Source organism: Platalea leucorodia (assembly GCF_965183815.1).
Source record: "Platalea leucorodia genome assembly, chromosome: 6".
Classification (NCBI taxonomy): Eukaryota; Metazoa; Chordata; class Aves; order Pelecaniformes; family Threskiornithidae; genus Platalea; species Platalea leucorodia.
In genome coordinates, this window is record NC_138828.1 from 35,554,141 (window position 1) to 35,577,476 (window position 23,336).

The 23,336-nt window shown below is 39.8% G+C and overlaps 1 protein-coding gene across 2 annotated transcripts in view; it reads right to left on the minus strand.

Moving 5' to 3' along the window:
* CCSER1 (coiled-coil serine rich protein 1) overlaps positions 1–23,336 on the minus strand; it is a gene marked incomplete at both ends in the record, with an annotated part of 644,165 nt that overhangs the window by 390,320 nt on the left and 230,509 nt on the right. The window lies entirely within an intron of this gene.

The window sequence follows — 23,336 nt, forward strand, 5'->3', positions numbered from 1 at the left end:
CTGAGCTAACCTTTTATCTGACAGATTAATGTAGTCAGATAAGATAATTCAATGAGGTGTGAATGAAGAAGAAAAGGACACAAAAGAGATTGATGGCATCTGACAGCATGCTGGTGAGACAGCCAGGGCATTCTGTACTGAAGAAGCCACCAAAGAGTCAGAAGTAAAAAGAGTAAAATACCCACTGATGCCAAAAAGGACAAGACCGGAAGAAGAATGTCTTGACTTACAGGGTTGGCAAGTCTAAAATAAGGGGAATGGAATATTGATTATAAGTTTTGGCTTGGAAGTTGTGGTGGGTTGACCCTGGCTGGATGTCAGGTGCCCACCAAAGCTGCTCTATCACTCCCCTTCCTCAGCTGGACACGGGAGAGGAAATATAACAAAAGGCTCATGGGTCGAGATAAGGACAGGGAGGATCACTCACCAATTACTTTCACAGGCTAAACAGACTTGACCTGGGGAAATTAGTTTAAGTTACTACTGATCAAATCAGAGTAGGGTAATGAGAAATAGAAACTAAATCTTAAAACACCTTCCCCCCAACCCTCCCTTCTTCCCAGGATTAACTTCACTCCTGAATTCTCTACCTCCTCCCCACCAGCAGCGCAGGGGGACGGGGAATGGGAGTTGCGGTCAGTTCATCACACGTTGTTTCTGCCACTCCTTCCTCCTCAGGGGGAGGGCTCCTCACACTCTTCCCCTGCTCCACCGTGGGGTCCCTCCCACAGGAGACAGTCCTCCATGAACTTCTCCAGCATGAGTCCTTCCCACGGGCTGCAGTTCTTCACGAACTGCTCCAGTGCGGGTCCTTTCCACAGGGTGCAGTCCTTCAGGAACAGACTGCTCCAGTGTGGGTCCCCTGCAGGGTCACAAGTCCTGCCAGCAAACCTGCTCCAGCCTGGGCTCCTCTCTCCCCGGGGCCACAGGTCGTGCCAGGAGCCTGCTCCAGCACAGGCTTCCCACAGGGTCACAGCCTCCTTCGGGCATCCCTCCTGCTCCGGCATGGGGTCCTGCATGGGCTGCAGGTAGATATCTGGTCCAGCGTTAATCTCCATGGGCTGCAGGGGGACAGCCTGCCTCACCATGGTCTTCACCACAGGCTGCAGGGGAATCTCTGCTCTGGCACCTGGAGCACCTCCTCCCCCTCCTTCTTCACTCACCTTGGTGTCTGCAGAGTTGTTCCTCTCACATATTCTCACTCCTCTCTCCGGCTGCAGTTGCTGTTGCACAGCAACTTTTTCCCCTTCTTAAATATGTTATCCCAGAGGCGCAACCACCATCACTGATGGGCGCGGCCTTGGCCAGTGGCGGGTCCGTCTTGAAGCCGGCTGGCATTTGCTCTATTGGATATGGAAGAAAGCTTCTAGCAGCTTCTCACAGAAGCCACTGCTGTAGCCCCCCCGCTACCAAAACCTTGCCACACAAACCCAATACAGAAGTAGTCATTAGAAACTGAAGGGTTTTGAGCAAAGGAGATGAAGGATGGACTTGAGGAAGAGTAGGACAATTGGAGAAGCAGAAGTCTAAGCACAGTCTAAGAGGACTCTCAGTAGATCTGAAAGAAGCCATTAAAGTGGTACCGAGGTTGTCTTCAGTTAAGACAGAAGACAGTAAAGAAGGCTTGTCTTGTGAAAAGTAAGACACGGAAGAGGCTGAGGAGGACAAGTAGGAGGAAGTATTTACATGACGTTTTCTATCAAAAGCTAATTGAAATACAGTGGGCTGACGGGGGCAAGTGGGGAGACTGGAGAATAAGAACAAGTGAGAATCTTGGTATGGGCTGAACAAAGAGCAGGATTGAAGTGTCAAAAGAAAGGAATTCTTTGGAAGAGGAAGGTAGAAGAAGGTAATGCACAATTTCTTCTCTTTGAAGGGGAAAAAAAACAGTAAGAAATAAAGCAACACACCACCCTCACTATTATTTGGTTTGTTACAGGAATGCACTTCTCCAGTCTCAAGGTGTGCTACACAAACTACAATCTGAGGCTAAAAAAGAAGAAAACCATACAAGAAAGGAGAAAGGTCTTGCTATTCCTGGTTAGATAACAGCAGATATCTTGTCCAGTTCCATGTGGGTGCTCTAATAGGGCTTTTACATGTAAATGCAGCCCTGCTATACCTGCCAATAAAGAAAAAAAAAAAAAAAAAGGCAAACTAAAATAAAATAGAGATGAAGCATTGACATCAGCCCAAGACACTAGCCAATAGGAAGGATAAAATCATTTCATGTGCTTACAAATTAATACAAAGAAAGCCAAACCAAACCAAATTAGTACAGACTACATTAACACATGTAACTACTGTTTTTCACCTTGACCAACAATTTTTTTGACTAAGGAAAAAACCTATGGCCGTCTGTCTGTCTGTCTATCTATCTGTCCTCAATACATATACTCAAGTATGTATGCTTCACTATCCACTGACGTTCAAACAAAGCAAAAGAAGTGTTTTCACTTTCCTGCAGGAGCATTCTATAAGTTAGACGATAAAACAGATAAAATATGTCTGGTGAGACAGTTTACAGTGCCCAGTGCAATATATAAACACAATTAACCAGGTAATTATAGATCGATTTCATTTTCCAGCAGAGCCCACTATTTTTTTTCCTCTCAATTAATGCATTGATATTAAATGCAAACCACCTAGTTTATAATACATATGAACATGGAAGACAATATTTTCTCCAAACCTAAAAAGCAAATGAAGTGTCAATTTAAGACCAAAAAGTGTATCACAGAAAGGAACAGAAAAAAGAAGCCATGATAATTATTTGTACAGGTATTGATGCACTTAGCAAAATACCCTGATTTAGAGCACAAAACAAAAAAGCACAAGTATTATGTAAAAGAGCTCTTCAGTGTCTTGCAATATAATACCAAACTTATATTAGACAAGTTCCCCACATTTCATTTACATGGTTTTGTTATAACAGCTGAAGGGAAACCTGTAAACTAAAGATCTTACAAATGCTGAAAGATTTCAATTTGTCTTATTGATTTGGCAGGTACACAATTAAAGTTACTCACATGTCTGCACTTAATTGTTTCCAAGATTAGGCCTCTGGGTACACACAAGACAGCTTGTAATGACACCTACAGGCAGCCTGCCTAATGTTTTTCATTATAAAGAATTCCTGTGACCTTTTCTTCAAAGCTTTCATGCACACCCTCTTCTCTGCAGGTCTTTTATATTTAGTGCAGAAAACAGCCTTGAACTGAAGAAGTGACTTTTCTTTGTTTCAAGAAATCTTGCTGAGGTATAAACCACTTTAAAGTACAATTTCACATTCCTTGGGAAAATGTTGGCATTCTATCTAAAACAGTAACCCATCAAAGCAAAAACCATACAACTTAGCCCACTGCACTACTAAAGTAGTATTGGGTTCTACTAAATCCACAAGGGAATAGCTGTGAGCTGCCAGTGGGAGGAAACTGCCCATTTGCTGTATGATACAGAACAGTTTCTACCAGGTAATAAAGAAGTTTTCACCTGAATTGAACCATAAGGAGAAATTCATGGAAGCAGAAGTCCTTAAAATGAAATTGCATCAAAGACATCACACCTAGATTATATGGACTGACATGTGACCTTTATCACCTAGAACTGTAGTAGCACATACCAGATGCAATACATGCTTGTAAGGAAAATATTCAGGACAGTCGTTCTGTATTTCAGGTTCAGGTTTCAATGGTGCTTGTGAGTGCTGATGAGGCTGACAGTTACACACACGTGGGCACCTGCTGTGAGACAGCAGGTAGGAGATGCAGGAAATTTCTGAGAATCACACACAACATGCACCAGGAGGTTAGAAGCAAAATGTGCCCGCTGTATCTGCCAGCAGAGTTATCTGTCCTTATCTGATGGGATATATAGTGCGTTTTCTGATGCACATCTGGGAACTTACGAGGAAATTCTCTGAAGATGAAATGATACAGCAGTTCCTTGTGGGTTGGCATGGAAAGACACCGATGCTGCCTTCAGTTAGAGAATGTAGTTTGAAGGGTAGCCCTGGAAAAGGCAGCAGCATACTGAAGCTCCCCTGTGCCTTAATACTGGTGACCCTCAGATCGATCACAGCAAACAGAGTAGTTTTGTCATACTACCCCCTGCTCTTTTCCTACAAAGCCACCATTTCACAAAAAAAAGTGTTTGAAAGTTACATGCACAGCTCAACTATCTGACAATGTTCTTCAGTCTCAAAATGTTGGCAAAATAAGTAAGACTAGGCTCGACAGATCTCACAAAAGATAGATAAATGTTGTGAAAGCATAAAAAACAACCATAAAGCTCTGTTATTAGAGTTTAACATTACTAAGCAGCCACTTACAGGCTTGTTTATTCAGCACCATAAGTGTTCTTCCCTTGCTCTGCTAACACACAAAACTGATTAACTCCTTTTCAAGACAAAAGCAGTCACTATCAAGCCTTGTCTGTTGATCTGAAGCCAGATGGTAATATTGCAGGCTCGGAATCTCAGGTCTGCACTGGCTGGAAAGCAAAGCTTCACCTGATCCCATTATTTTTCATCCCTAAGTGACAAGCTTTCTGGAAGCATCATTGAGGAGAAAGCAAGATACAGGAGGACAGAAAGGAAGCCCGCACCAGGGAAGTAACGGAGATTGATGGGGGTTGCTGCAGACAGACTGCAGCTCAAGGTGGCTTACGTGCTTGTTTGCACGGGCAGACGTAACAACTTGGTAGCGTACAGTCTGTTTGCTAGTGGTATACTAAAGCTGTGGGTTCCATTTATAGCAGAAGAGGCTAGAAATAATTATTGGTACCAACACAGTCATGGTGATAGCGTTTTATGTGATTAATACTGCATGTTGCCTACTCTGACCACCATCCTCAACATTAACTTTCCTCCTGCTTACACTACCAACAGCAGTGTGGCACAGCTCACAAAAACCCCCACAAAAACCTAGCTGCATGCAGCACAGTAGAAACATTATCTTTGTGCCTCTCTCTTTAAAGCATAACCAAAGTTGCCTTCACTTCACAATTTATACAAGTGGAAAATACTGTTAATAGTGAATTGAACTCTCTTGTCCAAAAAACGGCACTGCTTCTCAGACCTTTTACTGGCATCCTAAGAAAGCCCTTCTCCAAAATCAGATACACATTAGCAAATATGTGAATGATTTTCAGCAAAACATTTCCTCAGTTTTGCAAGTAGCAACATAAAGTAAAACAGAAGACAATGTAACACTGCTTTATAGGTTGCCTATAAACCTTCTATTTCTGTCTAAAAATATTCCTCTGTCTCTCTGCCTTCTTTCCCTGGAGACATTTGTCACAGTATCTTTAGCATCTCCGTCAAGAATGGGCTAGAATATATACCATTTATGCATGGCATTGCATACATATTTTTAAGTGCAGATGTCTCTTTGAGCTAGTCTATATAACAGATGTGCAGGATATTAATACACTGTTTTCATTTAAGATGAAGTTTATATTTCACTGCCTTGGAATGACTGTTCCACTTCAGCAAAAAGCATTCAAGATGAACTGCCCCCTTAGTTTCCCCTATAGGGAATGAAAGAAACTGGGAAAGCATTAGTAGCAGTCTGCAATCAAAATGAAAGTATACCTAGAATTTTTCCTGTATTTTTTGCACACTACCCAGAAGTTACAGGGCTTTTTTCAGAACCAAAAGAAGTCAAGGGGGAAAAAACCCAAGTTAATTCAGTAAGTCTTCATAGCAAGCAGTCTCAAGGAAACCAGCACAAATCATAGGTTTTGGGGGAGGGTTTGGTGCCCTATTGTTTTTGCCCCATAGAAATTGTGGGAAACAAAGAATTGAAAGGAGGGAAAGTTTAGCAGCAAAGAGAGGCTAAAGACCTGCAAGTCCTTCTGCTTTGATTCCTACAGTATGTCTGAGCAGCCCTTCAGATGTGCTAAATGAAGATTTAGGCTCAAGTATCAATTATATGGTGTAGATTCAAGCACTCTTGGCTAGTGCCAGGGAAACGAAGAGAGTGTGCCAGACTCACTAACTATCCTAATCAATGCAGATCAACTCAAATAAACTGAATAATAGCTGCTTATGTCAAAACTGAATTGAGCAAACACCTTCTGACTGCTTCTTAGCTAACCAGCACTTATTGGTTCTTGTCTGCAAGCATTTCAGAGACTCAAAACCAATAACCCTTATCCTACTTGTTATCCTGTTAATTAAGACAGGGTTAACTGCAGTATAACAAAAAAAGAGATCTTTAAGCCTAGGACCAATTAATTAATTTTCACAACAGTCTATGACAGTAAGATGCAAAGAGTAAAGAGATGGCCCAAGAGTTGAAGACTCCATGGCTGACGTAGGCACTAATCTCATATTTGCCAATGTCTCAAATCCGAGCTTCACCCAACACAATCTTTTTTCACCCTTATCTGCTTTAATCACTTGCTCACAGACCATAAACAAAGAGCTTAGCAAGAAAAATAAACAATAAGAACAATGCAAACACATTGCTGTAATATAAACAGTTTCTCCCTGACAACAACTTATTTCACAGAGATTACAGGCTAAATTAGGAAACAATAAAAGAGAATTAAAGCAAACTCTAAGGGTCTGGGTGGAGAAAATGAGAAATACAGCAGCAGTACATGTTAACTACACAGCTATCATGATAATATACTTTCATATCCTGCTATCTCAGTAGGGCATTAGAGTTTTCTGTGAGATACTACGATGTTTTGTACTGAATTTTGAAAATTTTACTGTTATAACTAAAGTTATTGTTGGTACTCTCGGAGTAGAAAGACTAAATCACTGATATCCACCCCTGAATTGCCATGGAGAAAAAAGAACAAAAGGGATTACAAAGCACAAGCCCTTCACCTCCTGCTTCGCTAACAGAGCAGCTTGCTCGAGAAGTAGTTAGGGAAAGTTAATGATACGTTGCATTTTTCTGCAGCACATATGGTGAAGAAGTTTTAAGGATTGACAAATTTTGAGATCCCAAACTCAAAGACATAACCTACAAGCAGTAAAGGAGGACCACGCTGATTCTCACCTCAGCAAATCTAGATACATGTAAAGTTAACATGATGCATGCAGCCTTAGCTTGTAAAGGGTGATTAGTTAGCTTAAGCTCTTTCCAAATTAATATTGCATAATATCACAGTCACACTAATTTTCTCAGGCTTTGGCACGACATTCTGTATGGTTCCTCCCAGAGCTTGGCAGTCTTTCCTCCAGCACCTGCTTCTTGCAAACTGTAAAACTCCTGCTCTTCTCCTCTCTCCGAGGACGGTCAGAGCCGTGTTCCAACCATTCTGGGTCATGGATGTAGCAGATCCTTTTCTCATATTTTGTCTTCTTTCCCACCCAGTTTTGATTTTTTAAAAATCCCTCTTCATTTAGACACTAACAGTACTTAACCATTAGAGCAGAACCTATTCAAACAGCCCAAATAAAAACTCACTATACAAATACACTACAACATATAAAAACTATGAATTCTATTGACTTCTTGACATGATGCAAGTAGGTCTGAAAAATGTAGTGACAGAAAGGGAAAAAATGCGAATGGCTTTCACTACGGGAAGTTCTGATGCCCTAGAGGCTCCCTCTCCACTGCTTCCAATTGCTGATGCTAGTCTTAAGCATGTATTAAAATTGTTGTGAATTTCAAGGATGGCCTGAGAGGAACATGTATTCAGGTTTTAGGTGTCTTTGACCCAAATCAAAAGCACAAATATTTTAGTTAGGACAGATGTTTTCAGTCAGAGCTTTTCTAACAAATCTATCTCAAAAATACTTCCCTTCTCAATGATGCCAAAGCCATTTAGAAACGTCTCTTTCATCAAAATTCCCCACTCAATAGGCAACACTAGTTGTCTATCAGAAATGAATGACGCACTATTCAGCATACATGCATGCACAAGGAATGCCATATCATGTTAAACAGAAACCCACAGCTGTGAGTACTTAGTCTGAGGCTCTACACAAGCCGTTCCATCACTGTCTCATGTTTAGGGATACTCTTGACACAAGGTCAAGAGAAGTTGTCTGACTGAAGTCCCTAAACACAAAACTTGACAATACATTCCCAGGGAAGAGGGGAAAGGGCCGCAGAGAAAGGCAGAATAGAAGTAGGAAAGGAAATCAAGTTCCAGACATTTCATACCTTGAAGCAAAATTTCCTTATGAACATAAAAGACTTACAGAAGGGAGTACAGCATTGATTCTTTTAATTAAACAGCTTTGTCCCCAACCATTTGTAGCTGCTAATATTATTATTAATATGGTATTTCCCTCCATCATACATCCCAATTTTTAATATTTGTATTGGGTTTACATGCCAAGATTTTGGTAGCAGGGGAGGGGGGCTGCAAAAGCTGCTCCCATGTCAAACAGAGCCAGTTCCAGATGGCTCCAATACGGACCTGCTGCTGGCCAAAGCCGGGCCCATCAGTGACATTGGTAGTGCCTCTGTGATAACATACTTAAGAAAGGGTAAAAAAACCTGCGCAGCAGCTGTGAGAGAGGAGTGGGAATATGGGAGAGGAACAACTCTGCAGACACCAAGGTGAGTGAAGAAGGAGGGGGAGGAGGTGCTCCAGGTGCCAGAGCAGAGATTCCCCTGCAGCCCATGGTGAAGACCACGGTGATGCAGGTTTTCCCCCTGCAGTCCATGGAGGACCACTTCAGAGCAGATATCCAATCTGCAGCCCGTGGAGGTCCCCATGCTGGAGCAGGTTCCTGGGACCTGTGACCCTGTTGGGTCCCACACTGGAACAGTCCGTTCCTCAAGGACTGCATCCTGTGGAAAGGACCAATGCTGGAGCAATTCTTGAAGAACTGCAGCTTGTGGGAAGGACCCATGCTGGCAAAGTTTGTGAAGGACTGTATCCCATGGGAGGGACCCTACTCTGGAAGAGGGGAAGAGCATGCGGAAGAAGGAGCAGCAGAGACGAAGCATTATGATCTGAGCCAACTCCCATTCCCCGTACCCCTGTGCTGCTCAGGAGGAGGAGGAGGTAGGAGAGTTGGAAGGAAGTTGAGCCTGGGAAGAAGGAAGGGGTAGGAAGAAAGTGGTTTTAGTTTTGCTTTATTTCTCACTATTCTGCTCTGTTACAATTAATTGGCAATTAAATTAAATAAATTAATTTCCTTGAGTCAAGTCTGTTTTGCCCATGATGGTAATAGGTAAGAGATCTCCCTGCCCTTATTTTGACCCACAAGCTTTTCACTGCATTTTTCTCCCCGTGTCCTGCTGATGGAGGGGAAGTAATAGAGCGGCCTGGTGGGCACCTGGCAGTCAGCCAAGGTCAACCCACAATAATATTGCACCATGCCAAAAAAAAAAAAACAGTATTAAGAACCTAAAGAGCTGAAGAAATTCTGATCTGCTGTGGAAAGATTGGAATAGGCCCTCTTCATTTGGAAAGATCTTTGACAAAGCTCCAATCGACAGGTGTCTGCTTTCACCATCAGCTACACAGTAGATAACAACAAAATCATATTTGAAAGGAACTATGCCCAAAGTGGATGCAATGTGGAGCACCATTCCAAGGGAGACTATCTAGACAGATGGCCAATTGTACTTGAGTGAAATGGACTGACAACATGAAATTGTGAAGAGGAACATAAAAATAATATAGATAAAATTCCAAAGATTTAAAATACTGTTCCTCATGAAAAATGAAAATTAAAGGCACTATTTAAGAAGCATAATGTATGAAAACTAAATGTTAAAATGATGAAGTTTAAAGAAATCAAAGTGCAAAAGCGTACCTTCAGTAACTCATCAACTGAATCAGAACTCATTTTCACCAGCATACTTCAAGACACCAGTCTTGAAAACTAATTTTAGAACTAAGGGCCTCAAATGCATGTTGACAAGGTTCTGTTGTTATATGTATTGGAAGAGCAGCAAGCACTGACTTCATAGTGGACTGCAGCATTATTATATGAGGTGTATAAAAACAAAAGGAAAAGATCAGGCCCTACAGTAGTTAGCCATAAACTTTTGCACACAAAGATGCAAAAGGAATGAGGCTTTTAAATTCTGTCTTCTTTTGAAAATTCATTTTTTTAATAAAGAGTGAAATAATCCTGCCCTCAACTTTATTAGCAACTACTAATGTTTAAATTTTAGTTTATTTCACTGGTGCAAGCCCAGGATCAGTAAGTGTTCTCAGACAACTGCAGCCTACACACAATTTATAGAATATATACAATATATACAGCCATTAAAAAATACATCATCAAAACACATGACAATGTGCAGTAATATGTTATGTAACTTCCATAATTCATATACCCAACGAATAATGGGACCAAGCTAATGTATAATGTGACATTGCCTTGACTCTGCCTTAAAAGAATAATGAACATTCCAGTTCATTTTTCCTGTTACATAAGCGCATTCACATCGCATTTATACTCTGGCTTCTACATATAAATCTGTCATTGCCATACTTCTGCTACTCATCGTACATCCTAGGATATATAGCTTATGGTTATTATTTGTAATTATTCTGTTCAGGTACAATACACTCATAAGACTTCCCAGTTTTTACTAGTTATAGAAATAGACCTCAATTCCTAGGCAGGTCAGCGTTCATTTCCTCTCACTCTTGAACCGTCAAGACTAAAGCCTTATAATGTTCTGGAAAGAAGAGTGCAGAGTGAATGATGTAATTGCAGTTAGACTACTATTTTTTCTTTAAGACATCCAATACACTACAGTTGTGCAGCAATATAACTTTAACTGTGCAAATGCCCCAAACATTCCATAACTCACTTAAAGAAAATGCCTTATCTTCACCAGAAACCTTATTTGGAGAAGAGGCAGTTTCCAACAGAGCAAAAGGAAATTTTCTTTCTTTCAGCAACGTCTTTTTCAGTGGACATCTAACAATGCTTATTCATGTCAATCTTTGGTGAAGGAGGGTGATCTTAATAACCGTGATCAATAACATAATATAAAGATCGACAGAAGAGAGCAAAACTATACATCAGATTAATAAATGCCTCCAGGTTATGGGAACAAAACAGGGAGGGCGGGAGGGAGGGAAAGAAGGAGAGAGTGAAGCTGCTGCCAGTAGCTTTGAGGGACATTAAAAAGCCAAGAAACTTGATCTTGAAACTGATCTGCTTTAGAATATGAGGAGAAAATCAGTAAAAATAAGAACAAATGCTTCCATACAACGTGCTCCTAGGAACTGTGCACGCTACAGCTTCCCTTGGCAGGACACATCAGACTGGTAAGAGGAATCGTGAGTTTCAAATCACAGGGTTTAGCACAGGGCCATTCAGGAGGCAGACTGCAAAGGGAGGCTTTCTGCTTCTTTTCAGTTCTGCTTGATGCCAAGTACTTCCAGAAATTCCTCTGCCAGCCTCTACATTTGTAGTTAATGCATTGCAGGATGGTTTCCAGACAGTGCTGGCAGATTTCATGTAACTTGCCCACAAAACTAGTCCGTATTTGGGTAAGAGAGAGAAGGTGCTGTGGGGATTCACATGATCATGGAGAAGCTTATAGGGATTATCAAGAAGAAGGGGAGAACTGGTGCTGAAAATGCAAAGTTGTGTGTAGTTAAAACAGATTCTCACTCCTCCTGGTGAGGGGAAGTGAGGAGACTCTTCAATAAATTTGTGTATATATATATTACTTTATCTTCCTACTTCAAGTCAATTAAATTGACTTGAAACCTTAAGTCCTGTGGGTTGTCCATTTCCTAAAACCTGTATATCACTATTACATCAAAATAAAGGCTATAACAAAATCTTTGCCGGTTAGTATAGAAACTGCACATTATGGAATATTTTTCACTCCTTTACGAACCTGAGATTCAATTTCAGTGACCAATTTAATGCTTCAGACCAGAGGAAAAAGCAGTAATTCTCCCAGAATTGATGGAACTGCCAAATGAATGAGCATATGAGCTAGAGGCATCACTCCTTAGGTGGAAGTTAATGAAGTCAAGATCCTGACTTAGGTATTAGACTATGTTCATAATACATGACCTGCAGTTTGCTAAGGGCCAAGTGAAAACCGGAAGGCGAGACAGACCAAAATAACATTTTCCAAGATCCCTGCTTAGGAAACAGGGAGCTTGTAATTTTTCTTCAAAGAACAGAATTTCTGAGGTTTTTTTTTTTTTTTTCTTTTTTTGTTATTCATCTCACTGAAAAAGGCTTATTAACTTCCAATGCCAATATATTAATGTTTTACTTAAAGCCAGCTGTCTGCTTTCCGCGTTAGTCTAGCACAGTGATTCAAAATCATTTCTGCAATGCATTAAATTACTTCAGTATTTTTATGGTAACTCTTCTTGATATGTTAGTCATTCCTAAGAACATAATTTACATAAAAAGCACTGCATTAAATACAAAGATAGTCCCTGGATCCAGAACCAAAACCAAAGACATTTCCTTCTTAGACAAGTGCTGAACAAGGACCAATGCAAAATCACACTCACTGATATTCACACGACGCTTTTTGGTTTTTTTTTCCTCTCTCCCTGAACCAATGAATCTTGGATACTTTTCTGCACAGAGGAACAACGTTGAAGGGAGGAATGGAGAGCATTCCCCTCCTGCCTTCATGAACCACTTGCTGAATCGCCAGAAGTGGGTCTGAATTTCCTTGGGTACAAGAAAGATGTAATGACAGACTTCCAGCATCCCTCCCACCCTGCTGTTGTGAAAAGAGAGGCACCACTGCTACCACTTCTCTGATTGCTTACTAAAAAGATCATCAGTGGGATTGTTGAGGAGACCCAGTTTACTGGTGTTTGGCAAACACGACCATGGAAAACTATGTATGAGAGAAACCCTTGAGTACAGTTAGATGAAGACGTGCTTCATTTCCCAACCTTGAGCTAGACCTTGCCTGAGCAAGGGCAGCATTCTGGCAAACTCATAATATGGTAGACAACATGTGCTAGACTCCAGTTTAGCATTTCAGCAACAAAATTCCCCAGTTGCTCTTAAATGATTTAAGTTTCTTTGAATCTGGACCATTAACAGTTCTGCATGATCAGTAAGAGCTAGCTTTATAAAAATAGAAGTGTTTACAACTATATGAACACATTTGGAAATGGTGAAATATATATATAAATATCTGTCAGCACCTAATCAAATAGACATTTTTGCTTTTCCACATGACTGGCAAACTGTACTAACCATTTGGCAGGGCACATGCTTGATTCGAAATATGCCTACATAATCCAAACTCAAGTATGCAATAAAAATAAGTTTAGTAATATTCCCAGTTACAAAGTTACCCACTTAAAATGGATAATAAATTTAGAGCCCAAATGAGATTTTCTAATACACCCACTATGCAGGCAACAGTATACACTTTGCCCTGTACTGTATTTTGTAAGAACATGAGTAATTTTGTGCACACGCACACGAGTATATATAATGCATGCTAATACACACACACACACACACACAGATGCACATATATAAGTTTCAAACATGTTTTTCATACTTTGAGACATATGACATATATAAGTCAAATATTACTGTTCCTTTATTTTAAGTCAATTCAGAAACTTGAAGTGCTTCTTGGTTTTGAAGTTAAATCTGATGACCTTGAATGCAGCTGGTTATTCTTATTGTCAACAATAGTTATGTAATTAAACTGCTTTGAATGTCATCCAATTATATCTCAAAACAGACTAAGATTTTGTGCTTTGGATTTTAGATTTGACCTAGTAAAGTTTAGATTAAAATAATTTATTGAAGGGCCAGTAGGTGTTCCTATAGATAAGTAACTATCTACTTACATATCTGCATCAAATTTCTGTTTTACTTTCTGTGGACACATTTTGATTTTACTCTTTTGAACAGTCAGCAATAGCCAGGATAGATCTGAGCCCTATATTCTTTAAAACAAATCCAGAAATGAAGATAAATCTTCTTTCTGATAATGGCTGATAACTACACGACGTTTATATCATCCATACATGCCACAGCTAAAAACAACTTCATCACAAAATCTCACAGTCCTGGAGGGGCATGCCAAGATAAACTTCATCTCCATGCCATCACACGGCACCACAGTAATACGGAGACCCGGTTGTGCACTGCTGCAAGCCTAGCTTGGCTTGTTTGAAAAACCCAGATTTTACAACTGTCACTGTTTTGGCAGGGCGGTTCAGCACGAAGCAAGCACTCCTTGGGTACCATGGAAGCCTATGACAAGCCCAAGGTGTCCTCCAGGCTTGATTAACAGACTGATGCATGAAGCTCTGCAGAGAACAAGACGGCAAAGATCACTTTTATACACCACTAGCGAAAGAGAAAGGCCTCCAAATCTGCCTCCTTTTTTCCAGAGGAGCCACGTAAGAGTTTTTAATTCCTGACATAACTAAAAGTTATTTGAGAAACAGAAATGAGAAGCATTTCAGGGCTAAGAAAGGAAGGGTCACTTTTACCCAGAATATTAGCATCACATTGAAGAATACTTTTCATTGCCTTCAAACATTAACCTCAGGATAGACAAGATAGGATTTGTTTTCTGTCTTGTATATACTATTGTAAACAGGGACAGGTTAGGACAAATTTTTCCTGATTCTCTGAGGAGTTTCACAACCCACATGAAATTCCCTCCAGTTCCAGGTAAACAACTATCAATTTTGCGTCAGTACTTTACAGGTAACTCTTCATATGCAATACTAACAAATACTTAATACTAGAGTGCAGTCACTGGTGTGACTGCAATGTTGTCATATTTTGAGATCTTCAGACAGCACTCTTCATTTTTAAGACATGGGCAGATTTGCCTGTATTAACATATTTGTCTTAATTTCAGACAATCTTTTCCCGAAAAAGGTGCTTCACTACTGACTTTCTGAACATTAAATAAGGGAAAAAGAAAATACAAGACTCTACATTGATAATTAGACCAATAAGCAGTACTTCTTTTCTTCCTTGTGTCACATTAATTCCTGCAGGCTACAGTTAAAACAAGATGCTTACAGTATCGATGTTCATATAAAGAGATTCCTGGTTAGTGGGCAGGCCTTTCCTGTACACAATCATAAACTGAGGTCCCTGTTCCAGAATAAGAGTAAAATAATCACTAACATTACTCCCTCTTTAGACAAACAAATTAAATCTAAGCATGTGTTTGCATCTTATTGACTTCCAAAAGACTTTGAAATGTGCTCACGTTACTTTAAACAAAAGCATTTTTGTGAATTGCGTGGAATATACATGTGGCCATATAGCTGGTAAAGGACATTTAATTGACCTCCGTAGTGGTTTAGATCCTGCTCTACGTAACTCCATGAATTCCAGAGAAGAAATCTGAATATAAGCCAGGGTCTGAGTAGTTATTCCAAGTCTAGCTCACTCTGTCACTGCTGCTTTGACTTTCCATCCTCTTGTCTCAAAAAGAGAGTGGAATAGACTGTTTTAAGTTAGATTCAGCATGACATTCAGCTCTGGCTATCAGTAATTTAGAAAACAAACTAAAAAGGGTCTTTGGAACTTGATTGTCTATTATACAGGCTTTATTTTCAACAGCCAAGCAGAAATTAAAAAGCTTTTTCCTACTTTACTGTGACATTTATAATGCAGGAAGGTGAGCAATTAGATCCCAAATTAAAAGGTTAAGAGAAATAGATAAAATTAGTAACTACTACATGGTCATATTATTCAGAAAAGCTACTGAAAATTTTACTTCTGATCAATTTGACGGACTGGCTTGGACCAGCTGCTGTCATTAGCCAGTATACTACTCAACGCTAATAGTATACACTTATTCTAATCAACCAATGCCATCTGGCTGCTGGAACGATTCAGGTTAGTGGCGAGTGTTCATTACAAGCAGGCACAAGGAAGAGAGGTGAGCTGGCACCACAAGGCTCAGAGCCTCATCCAACCCTACGCCCACTCCCTCCCCCAGCAAGGAACCTGGCTTTGACTTCAGCATTTGAACATATCCTCAGAGACCCTGAGCCAGTTACTGTTTTCAGATCAACATCCCAGCTACTGCATAATTTCAAGAACGGATTTAGGATACTGTTTTGGGTTCAATTCTCAGAATAAATTTAAATAAACTATGTGCACAAGTGCAACTTTCTTGCTTTGTATTACTCATAGATAAATAATCATGGGATTGCCTCAGAATAATTCAATACTGATTTCTTTCCATAAAACTTTTAATCAAATGACAATGGTGTGCAGTGTTTAGAAATACTAAGTAAGCAGAGAGATTTAAAAGACAAAGCAAGAGGAGAGGTACTCAGGTTACTGTGAGGCAGACAATGTGAGTTTATGGGCATATGCTGAGAGTCTAGACCTACACGTCCCATAAAACTACCAATAAGTTAGCACTTCCTCTTGGAGAGTAAATATAAACCACCACTGAACCATGTTTGTTCTTTCAGAATCCAAATTTTAGACTCCTAAATTGCTGGAGATTCCTAAATTATAATTAAGGAGACAACTCACACTGAAAGCTTCTTTAGCATGAAAACTCTATACATTATTTCAGACTTTTTCTATTTAAAAAGCTTTGTTGGCATTTTTCTAAATGCTATTTTACGCCATACTTTCACTCAAAATGTAAAATATTCTTGCTCTTTTAGTAAACTCAAGTGAATACACACGGACTCCGTTGTTTGCAAGATGAAAAGTGAAGGTATAAAATAAGAGACAGTTTCAGGACTTTTTGACAAGCAACACTAAAACCACGATTTCTTAATTTTCCCATACTGTAAATGGTGCACGCAAAGACATCCAAGCTACTATTATTGTCGCATTGAATGATAGCAAAGGGCACTCTGGCAAGCTGAACATGAAATGCATCCTTCATTTCAGCAGACCAGCTCTGTTTAGTAAAGAAGATGTGATATCCTAGCATAACCCTAAAAATGAATGAAAATTATACTTATTTTTCAGGATCAAGAATAAAAGATGCCATCATAGAAACACAGCATCTTCTAATTTATAGTAATTTACACCCATAGAAGGATAAAAAAAGCTTTTCTATATGCATACAAAGGGAAATGTCATTGCCGAATGCTTCCAATTTGACTTGATTTATAGGAAAACACTCTATTATCTTCCAGGTGCCGCTATCCTGAAATATTAAAAAATAAACTGTTCAGGATATCCATCTCGCCTACATGAATAGTATGAGCTCTGAGACAGATGTAGCTTATAAGAAGAAAAAAAAAAAAAAAAGGCAACGAAACCACTTTAGGGATTGACCTGAATTAAGGGAAAACCCATAATCTGCATCACTCCAGGAAGTGTTGCTCCTCAGACTGTTAATTCTTCCCAGGTAGCCACCAGGCAATGGGAAAGAGAAGGGTAAGGAGAAGGAAATTAGAAAGGAAGATTGTTTGTTGGCAGTCCGCACTTGTTTCTTTATTAATAAAATACAATGAAAACCAGGACAGTTAGTTTCTTTTAATGTTTTTAAACAACGTGAAAAATCATTGCCAAAAAAAGCGATGCTTCCCGTGTTGAGTAAGAAATAGGAGCGAGCAGCAGAGCACATGTGGGTACATGTGTGCGCATGTATATGCACACAGAAGATATGATGTGGATTCACACTGCCTAATAGCCTATTTGCACGGCATGAAGCCTGTTTTCCTCACTTTTGGGGGAAGCAGAGCATTCTAAAACAGAGAACTTTGTCAGAAGTTGTACCAGTCTTCAGGTTCTTAGGAATAACACATTAGTATGTTGTACATTATGGTTTGATGTTTAACTTGCTAAGCTGTGGTACCTGGAGGAGGGAAGGTTGCCCTATGCTCGCTCTGGATGGTACCAGCACTCAGAAACACAAACCCATCCCAGCTCACAGACAGCAGCTGGGAAACCACGTGTCTTTGCAAAATGCCAGCTGGTTGGTTTAAAACCACTAACTCATCTTAAGAAAAGGAAGGAAGAAAGACAGGAGCTTCAGATGTGACAGGCAGAGGATCGTACAAGCCAATTTACATCTCCACTAGCTTGGATTTTGTTCTGATTTACCAGTTATAACTTTTGGCCTGGTTTCTGGCCTTCACCCAAGCTAGAGGCATATAAGCTATTTTAGACATAAAATTACATTGCACTACAGGCAATTAGGGAGGCCAAGAGGCCACCAGAGAGCTGCACGTGATGAATGCAATTGCTACTGGGAAATCCTAGAGTGTTTTTGACCTTGTTGTTAATTTTTTTTTTCCTTCTTTGGGAATATCCTGAAAAGATCACACAGCTGGGACAATACTGTTTCCTCAGAAAGAAATGATGAAGCAATTTAGTTATTACGGAATTAATAGCTTCGGAGGCTAAAGAATTTATGAACAAGAACATTAACATCTTAGTACCAATCCATAGGAAATTGTTAATAGCAGTCTGCCCAACTTAAAATCTAGCAGGCTTAATGTTCTTTGCAAAAAAAACCCCAACATTTAAAAGTCTCTGAGAAGAGGAATCAGCACCATACCTTGCCAGAGTGCTGCAGAAACACAGACCAATGCGAGGTGGGGAGCACCTGCTGCATTGCGAGTAACACCGTTTAACACGGATAAAAATAACAGAACTGAAACAACTCCAATAAGTTTGTACAATTCACTTTCATATCTCTCTCCAAAAAATGAAAAGGGAAGTTCCTTAAGCCAATACAGCATTGAAGCCATAGGGAAGGCTGCACTGAAATCACTGCTGCTCAGCAGGACACCTCCGCCCCCAGCATTCAATGAGCTAATCTGGGCACTGCCAGCAAGGAGGCTGGAGCAGCCCGAATTTCACATCGGCGCTAAAGCTGCCTTAGAACCTATTCAAAGTCTCCAGCAGCTTTTGAAGCTCATGTTGTGCTTAATGGTGTGGCAGCTACATTACGAGCTACTTCAAGTTTAAAACAAGCTCCGTTGCGTCTACACAAGCTGCAGCCACTGCACTGCAGATATATCCTATGTGTGCTCCTTTCCAGTTCGGGGTTGACAGTTCTTTTAGACAGGTTTGTATTTTTTGGTGTGTAGAGAGCTGCTCTGAGGAGGTTACGTCTCCTACACAGAAAGGAGGATTAACTGGCTAAGAGTAGTGCTCCTTCACTTGGTGTACAGAGAAACTGATAAAAACAAGTGTTAGACAAAAAAAACCATCAAAGTCTAACAGCAAATGTAATAACGACACTCCTTGGGTAAGCTCAAGGAACGCTCTGAGCTTCACTGGAGCTTGTCACCAGATACAGTGATAAATATGTATTCACATAAATCATTATGCCCACACTGATGGATAATACTTTACTGCAGCTGCCTATTACACGGGAGGTATTTCAACATCCTCTTGCAGAGCCTCAATAAAAGGAGCATCAAACAGGTGGTTTAATTTTTCATCATCATACGCATACTCTGATTCCCACGAGAGTGCTCTCTGCAAAGGCAGGTGGATTGTGCAGTCAGAGAAACGCAGCAGACCTATGCCTTATAATGAAATCAAACAGCTCGCTAAATCTAATACACACTTTAGCTGAAATTGGAGCTTCAAAAGCAACAGCCCACAACTTCAGAGATTAAACCTAGCAGAAAAGCACTGATGGTGCTGTTAGATGTACTATTTTAGTGTCGTTCTTACCTCACACGAAAAGTTTCTTCTGAAAGATAGAGCCAAGCTGTGTGGGCTTGATACTGTCATTAAGTCTTGTAACTGCATTATTTTACTGCATGCTTAACAATGCTGAAAAATGGAGATTTAGGCTTTCTTGTCTATAAGGTAAAGAGACTTCCACATAAGATGGATTTGATTTTTTTGCTTGTGTTTTTGTTGTTGTTGTTGTTGGTGGTGGTTTTTTTTATGCCCGTTGAAGATTTTTTCCTTAAAAAGAAAGGCTGCAGAAATGAAAGTAGCATAAGGGAAAACAATTATCTCTTTCTTTTTTGCATATGGAAAATAGAATACATACCTCCACATGAGTAGCCCTACCGCAACAAACAAATTTAGAGCAAACATTACCGCAGCTTTATATTCTGTTGCTCTCTACAGGACTACAAAAATTCAAACACAGTAGGTTGCAGTTGTCTTGACCTGTTTGGTTTCTGATTTGAGATTCTGGAAGCAGTTCAGTTCCTTAAATATAAGTACTCTGAGATATCCTAAGGTATTTAAGTCATATGCATAGGCCAGCAGATATGACATAAGACCTACAGGAGACACATGCTCTTCAAGAGCTGGAGCTAGAAGCTAGATGAGATTACCATAAGGCATATTAAATAGCACTCAACATCTACATTAAAGGAACTGAATCAAGCCCTTTCAATATTTAAAAATATTTACGTTATGCCTTGCTAGTGTACATAACTTCAAAGAGTGTAGTTTATGATGGGTAGAAGTCTGCAAGAACCTTTGTAGGAAGACAGGGTTCTTCCCCTAAAACACCCTGAACTTGGAGTGAGGTTTTGCCACCTCAGGAGGTGCACCTAGGAAGCTCTCATCAAAACTGAAACAACGTGAGAAACTATGACACTGCTGACCTTCATGAGAAGCCTTAAGAATAGCTAATCAAAAAGAATAATCCTTACTGAGGCTTATATTACATTATTCATCATGCCTTTGTCTTCATCTGTTCATTTTTTACTTCTTGGTGTGTATGGAATTATGAAAAGAGAGCGCAAAATCTCATCTCACTTACACCCTCCCTTCAATCCTTATACACATACAGGCAGGTCCCACATTACACTCCAGAAGCCAGTGGAAGCTCTGGATTTCCAGAAGAAATTGAAGGCGGCTGAACCACTATGGTGTTTGTTCAAGTTTACATATTCTTGGTTACAGCAAACCAGGGTAATTCCACCCAAACCTGTCAGAGTTCCAGCAGAACCACAGACTGAAAGTGGCACTGGCACAGCATTTCTCACAGATGGATGAACTCAAAATGCCCTTGTCACTCAGTCCTGTAATATGTTATTTTTTACTTACAGAAATCACATGAGAAAGCTTGAGGACACACACTACTACCCCTAACATTGTGTTTCTTAGAATTCAGTGTATTATGTCTGAATATAAACAAATGGTTCCACCGTTCCTTTTATACCTGAATACTGCTTCAAAAAAATCTCTTTCAGTTCTTGTATTCTCATTTCCTTCCCAAGTACATATTAGCAAACTGCTCCAGGAAGGATGGCTCCTATTCCTTATAGTCTGATACTGATGGATATATTTAATTTTCCATTTCCCACACCTTACCACTCCTATCCAGTGCCTGTAACGTTCTCTTTCCCCTCACATGCACTTGGGTATTTTCCTCTCCATTCTCTCTGATAAATGGAAAGTACCATCTATCATATTCAAAACTAAACCCAAACATCCCTACGTGTTTGCGAGACTCTTCTCAGTGAGCTATAAGAAGAGCTTTTGCTATTCTTGGACCTATCATCAGAAACAGCTGATTTTATCCTTTTTTTACGAAGAAAAAAAGTTTGTCCTCCATTTCCTACCACAATTTTGATTTAGTATCAAAATTAAATATCCTTTCAATGATCTTTCATATTGTCTGCCAGACAGCAGTACACATTAGCTATTCTTAATCCTCCCTCACTGTACTACTTTATTAATGTGAACTCAAGGTCTCCTGCCCTCTTTCATAATTTCTAATTACCTATAGGCAATATTATAAGGAATGTCCATTAGCATAAAGATTATTTTTGGCATGATAAGACACATTTTAAGGCTATCAATCTTTCTCCAGACTGAAAATGATATATTTTGCTACCTCTGGGTTTTTCCTTATAACTTTTAAAAAGTAGTATTCCATGAAAAGAGGTTAGATTCACTACAGTCTCTGTTTTAATTTTATTCCCAGCTATTTTTATTCCACTAAGTTCCAGTTTGAAATTGAAGCTTGCCATCATGTATAATGACTGACAGAAATTTTAAAAAAGGATCATTTCATCTTCCCCCTGTGTTCAGCAACAGTGTTTAGAGTTTGGTCTGTCATGCTGTGAAACTTGCTTGGCTATGCAATCTGCAAATGCACTTCTAAGCACCAGAAAACGTCTGTGTGAGCATCAGGCAGGAAACAAGTTCACCATTTGAAAAGGCTTGTCATTTGAAAATACAAGTAAGACATATGTGGCTCATAAACGCTAGTGCTCCTTGTAGGAAGAAACGTCTAGTTAGTTGTCTGTTCTAGCTCGTATATTCTTCAATATTTAAAGGTAAACCTGCATGTGACAAATATGAGATCATTCACAGAGGCACTGTAAAACACACATGCATATTTATATTACACATTCAAAGGTAAATTCAAAAAAGCAGTCTTTCTTGTTCTGTGTGTTTGCAAAACGCTAGTAAATGTTGCCTAATTTGAAAATAAAGAGAGGCTTTTTAGTACATGGAAACTGCAGAAGGAGGTCAGAATTTGCTGGTGTCAGAATTTGCAAATAGAGAATTTGCATGTAAAAGAATAACTTGCTTCCTCCTCCAACCTTACTTGTCCCACACGGAATTTGCTGTGGTCTAATGACTGCCTTGCTGACTGCCCAGTGGATTCTCCCTTCCTGCCATAGAGGTGTTGAAGCAATACATCAAGAGAAGGCAGAGGTTTAGTTTTCCTGACTTGCAGTCAGTGCGGCAGAACAGGCACAAGGCAGGAAATGAGATTCCCTCTTCGAAGAACTGTACCAGCTTCCTTCTCTTTCCTGATCTTCCCTTGCCCAAAACAAGAGCAACGCGGGAAATGAGACACCATTTCTTCCTTGGGCTTCTTCTACGAAGAGCAGTTACCAGCTGCTCCTTGTGTTGACGTGCTGAAAGACTGATGCTATCCCACTTTGTCTACTCTAGTCTTGGTATAGAGCAAAATCTATTTTATATGAGACAATGAGAAAGCACCAGATGAAAATCTCCTGGGTTTCTATCATCTTTTTCAGAATGAAAAACTAAGACTAGTTTTTGCTCAAAGTTTTGAAACAGAAAGAAGCAGCAGCTCAGCAGAAGAAATCACGAAGCTCGTGCCATTCTGTATATTGTTTCTGAAACAACTGCTTCTGCTCCCTGAAGGCATTTAACAGCGGACATAGTTTAACAGCTGCTAAGCATGTAAAACTGCCTACTTAAAAATGCCTCTTGGAAGTTTTACACAACTTGTTCATCAGACAAACGTAATTCATAAAAAAAAAAAAAAAAATCTATTCCCACCACGAAATCAGCTCAGAGGTAATCTCAGGTAATCTGAGCAGCATTTTGCTCTCCGTATGCTATAAATCTTTCTTCCTTCTTTCCAAAGCTGTGTTTGCCTTTTCGTCCCAGGTCTATTGCTTCTTATAATCAGTATCTGATCAAGCCACCCTATTAAAAAAAATAACAGTACCCAAAGACAAATAAACAACTGCAAATTTTTTGGGTAGTACTAAAATTCCTGAAGATT